At 42.6% G+C, this 4,845-nt stretch overlaps 1 long non-coding RNA gene and 1 pseudogene across 1 annotated transcript; one reads left to right on the top strand and one right to left on the bottom strand.

The window, feature by feature from the left end:
• On the bottom strand, positions 1–2,860 carry LOC136494311 (senescence-specific cysteine protease SAG39-like; annotated as a pseudogene).
• LOC136494312 (uncharacterized) lies at positions 1,786–2,239 on the top strand. The gene is made up of 2 exons (XR_010768558.1): positions 1,786–1,897; positions 2,000–2,239. It is a non-coding gene; the product is annotated as an uncharacterized lncRNA (long non-coding RNA).
• Positions 2,861–4,845: the final 1,985 nt, after the last annotated feature.

Below are 4,845 nucleotides of genomic sequence, written 5' to 3'. Positions count from 1 at the left end.
CTACTCAGTCGGGTAGGAAGGCTTCACGGCAAGGCCACACATTCCCCGTTTGTCAGAAATGTCCTTCTCCATCCTTAGGAATCCCTTCTCTCCCCATGTGGTGCCCCATGAATTCTTCAAAATCCAATACTTTGTGCCGTCACTCTCCACGCCATACCCGATAGCAGCGATCCCATGATCCAGCTTAGTGCCGCAGGAGCCAGTCATCACACCACCGGAATAAAGCATAAAAGTCCTGTCACTCGCATCAACGGCGACAGACACGGGTTGATTGGCCACGGCCTTCATGAGTGCAGCCTCGTTGTTTACTGGCACGTCCTCATGACCCTTGATGGTCGCGGCGCTCTTTGATCCGCCCTTGCACTTGCCATCTACTGCCTTGTATGGATAGCTGGACTATGGTGGCGAGGCCACCATTCTTGATGACGAACTCAAAGGCACTGTCCATCCAGCCACCCTCGCAACCCTCGTCCATGCTGTGGGTGTCACAGTCCACCGGTTCTTGCTCCGATAGTGAGATGAGGTTGCCGGTGCTCAGCTTCACAATGCCCTTCATGGCAGCTACGGCCGAGAACGCCCAGCAGCAACCTGCAATAATAATTGTTCGTGTCAGTCATTGTAGATGTCATCACAGGAGCTTAATCCCCATATATATATATATATATATATATATATATATATATATATATATATATATATAGGCTATTCAATAGCCGGCTATAAAATAAGTTATTCTGTAGCCACCTCCGTTTACTATAATTTTATATACTAATTTACCATAATGTCAATACATATTTACGATAGTTGGGTTACTATAACACATGGGAATATTTACCATAACGTTATAGTAAACCACTTAGTAAGGAGTTACTGTAAATCTCGTAAATTAACATAGTAATTATCATAACTCAAAGTGGCTACAGAATAAGTTATTCTGTAGCCAGCTACAGGATAGTAGTTCTATATATATAGAACTACTATCCTGTAGCTGGCTGCAGAATAACTTATTCTGTAGCCACTTTGAGTTACGATAATTACTATGTTAATTTATGAGATTATAGTAACTCCTTACTAAGTTGTTTAATATAATGTTATGGTAAATATCCCCATGTGTTATAGTAACCCAACTATCGTAAATATGTATTGACATTATAGTAAATTAGTATATAAAATTATGGTAAATAGAGGTGGCTACAGAATAACTTATTTTGTAGCCGGCTGCTGAATAGCCTCTCCCTATATATATATATATATATATATATATATATCATCTCGGAAACAATCAAGTCTTTCAAGTATGACCAGAAATGCACATTACCACATTGGCCTGGGTTCTTGATAGGTGTGACAGCCAGGGAAAAATTTATTGGCCAAAATTTTCCGATATTTCCGATATATCCTTTTTATCCATAGGTGCCGATAAGAAAATATCTATCTTTTTTGTATAAATTTTGTTTAAATTTATTTAAATTTACTTAAATTCAAATTAAGTTTTATTTGAATTTGGTCTAATATTTCCGATATATCTTATTTATCCTCTTTATCTGTGACCCCCGATAAATTTTAATTTCCGAAAATGAAAACCTTGGTGACAGCCACGGTTCTGGGAATTGACCGAATTGGGCCGAAATTCGGTGGGATTCATCCATTTCGGACAGGCCCGAGAAAAAATGGTACCGGACAAAATATTTCGGCCCAATTTGAATTTTCGGCCCAGCCCATGGTATCTAGCAGCCTGCATAAGCCCTCCATAGATATAAAAGCACAAACACAGAAGTGAAAACCCTGGAGTTTCGTTTTTCCTCCCTCCCATTCGTCTGGCTGGCGGCGGCTCGCCTAGCGCGTTGCGCGCGCGCGTGCCCGCAACCAGAAAGCGCGGCGACGGATCTCCCGTTCAGTACACTCCTTTCCCATCGTCTTCCCTTCCACTCCTCTCCTCTCCTCTCCTATCCTGAATACTCCCCAATCCCTAATCCCCAATCCTCCATTGTTGCTGTAGTGGTTCATTCGGTGGCGCCATGGAAAACAAATCACCAATCTACTGGTAGCAGCGGCATCAGCCAGATGAGGGCCAGGGGCAGTGCAAGCATTAGCCGTGGCCCGTGGTGATGCTGCAGATGGGCATGCAAGGGCTACAGCACCATGGTCGGCACTACTTGTGAAATTAAATTTGTGCTTGCTGCAGTCTCTGTTTGAAAACTATTGGAGTATTTATTGTTCTTAAGCCTTGATCGAAGTATATGTATTGTTTGATCGTTTTTAATTGATTTCTCTGCTGTTCTATTTTTTATCAAAAATTCGGACCAAATTTGTCAAAATTCGGGCAAATACGAAATGTTTGACTGGTCAACTTAACTGAAAACCGGTCCGAAATTTCTGAAATTTCCGAATTTCGTCAATTTCGGTGACCACCGAAATTTTTAGCGTTTTGAATCCCAAAACCTTGGTGACAGCTGCCTTGGTCCTCCAGTCCACAGTCGTTGGAAGCGCGCAGCGCGCTGACACTCAAGTTCTCGTACTTGAATCCAGTTGTTATTGGAACCTTTTCTGCTGAAATTGGTTTCAAACCATTGTTTGCTTTGAAGTCTTCAGTGCTCAGGTCGGCGAACTGGTTGACACCAAGCCAGAACTTGTTGTTCTTATTGGCGTTGAACGACTCAACGAATGCGACATTATCCTTGAACACCTCAAAGCGCCGCGCCTTCTCAGCTGCATCCTTATAAACACGGCCATACTCAGCCATCCACCTCTCATGCCTCTCGACCATGGCCGCATCGCTCAGCTCACGAGCTGCTAGGACAGAACTACATAAGCAGGCACAACCAAGGATGGCAAGGAGGAAAGCCTTGGAGCCGACCATGATCTACTCTGCTGCTGTTTCCAACTGGTTGCTGTTGCTTTTGTGTACTCTCTTTGCTATGGATGTGTGGAAATGAGGAGGGTGGTATGTCTTTATATAGCCCTCCTATTGCCGTAATGTGTATAACAGTGAAGGTGTGGATTTTTTTTAATGCTGCGAGTACATACATATGGACCGCAGCGTGCAGGTCAAGTTTGTTACTCATTATATATTCTTGTTCTTGCTGAATAAACGTATGGTATCTGCTGAGAGTGACCCACAATCAGCTAGAAATACAAATTGAAGTAATCCTAGAATGCTGTGTGGAATTGACAACACAGCGCCTAGTAACCTCCACATTAGTTAACTGAAGAATTAATATTCACGTCACAGAACGTACACCCGAATTACACACCGAACCAGCTCCTCCAACTTAGCAAATTTCTACGTCCAGGGGCGTACTCCGCCCAATGCCCTCCATTGCTGATCCAGCGGCAAGAAGCAAACGGCCAAAGATTTAAAAAGTGCCGGCGGACTGCACAGATTCGTTGGGTTAAGGCATGACGGAGGGAGAACTGCACAGACGGAGGGTGAAGGAGTGATCGCCGGGTTATTCCATCGATGGAGGGGACGATTCGTTGGGTTATTCAAGCGCACGAGTGACAAGCTGTCCTGCTCTTGTATTCTGTACCATGGAGACTGAAGAAGAGGCTAACCAAGTGAATCGCGATCTTAACAAGTGAGTAATATAACCCCTCTGTATTACTTGTTACTTGACATCAAATGGATTTTGTTGTTTCAATTCCATGCACAGCACTACAGCTACTCTTTGCTTATATATTCTGTTTGCCATGAGATCTAGAATTAGTATAAGAATTTTCACTGCAATTGCACGAGCTCATGTTATGTTTTCTGTTCTTGAGAAATGCTACCTGGTTTGGTACCTCACGTTGGCATGGAATTTGGAAATTTGAATGAAGCTTGGGCATTTTGGCTTTGCTACGGTGGACAACAAGGCTTTGAGGGTATACAAACAAAAGAACATCCAATGGCAAGATTACATCATGCAAATTTGTTTGTGCAAATGAGGGTCGTCGATTGCCAGACAAAAGACATCATCTAACAAAATGCCCTCAAGCCGAAACTAGAACAGATTGTCAAGTCAACATGAATCTGAAAATGGATCGAAAGAAGGGAATTCTACAAGTGTCTGCGCTGGTTTTGGAATACAATCATGCACTACACTTAAAGGTGTCACAAAGGAAAATTTTAGATTTACAAGCTTTTGAAATTGAAACAGCAGATGATGTAGGAATTGGGCCAAAAGCTGCCCATGAGTTGGCTACATCCTTCTTGAAGAAGGGGGTGATACTGACAAAAGACAATCGTGCTAAAAGGAATTGGAATGGTAGTAAGGCTTGTTGTTTTTGTAGCACACCTAGAACTTTCCAACACTATTTTTTGATTGCCATTATGCTAAATTTCTTTGGCGTGCTATGTTTGTTTTGTTTGGCATTAATCCTCCAAGGAACACGAACCATCTTTTCAATAGTTGGTCAAAGCTAGGAGGTTCCAATCATAATCATCTAATATTGACTGGGGCTGCGGCGTTTTGCCGGGCAATATGGATCACAAGAAACGATATGGTTTTTGATAAAGTTCACCCAAAAACTTTTTTGCAGGTTCTTTTTAGGGGGACACACTGGTTACGATTTTGGGCTCTGTTGCAGCGCTCGGATGATGACAAGGAACGGATTCTTGATGCTTGCAAGCTACTAGAATCGAGAGCCATGGAGTTCTTCGCATCACATGGATGGTCCTTCATTTATCGTCTTGAACTTTAGTTCTGAATCTGTAATAAGTTTTAATTATGGGTGTGGTACTGTAATAAGTTTGATGCTTCTTCTTCTTAGAAGAAGGCTGAGGCCAGAAAATTTCCATTATCTAAAAAAAGCTATACCCTCCGTGATCGCCAGAATTATTTGCGGACCAAGCGCCAACGAGAG

This window comes from Miscanthus floridulus, chromosome 11, assembly GCF_019320115.1.
Source record: "Miscanthus floridulus cultivar M001 chromosome 11, ASM1932011v1, whole genome shotgun sequence".
Taxonomy (NCBI): Eukaryota; Viridiplantae; Streptophyta; class Magnoliopsida; order Poales; family Poaceae; genus Miscanthus; species Miscanthus floridulus.
The sequence above is the reverse complement of the archived record's forward strand: the minus strand, read 5'-3'. Positions and strand labels throughout refer to the sequence as shown.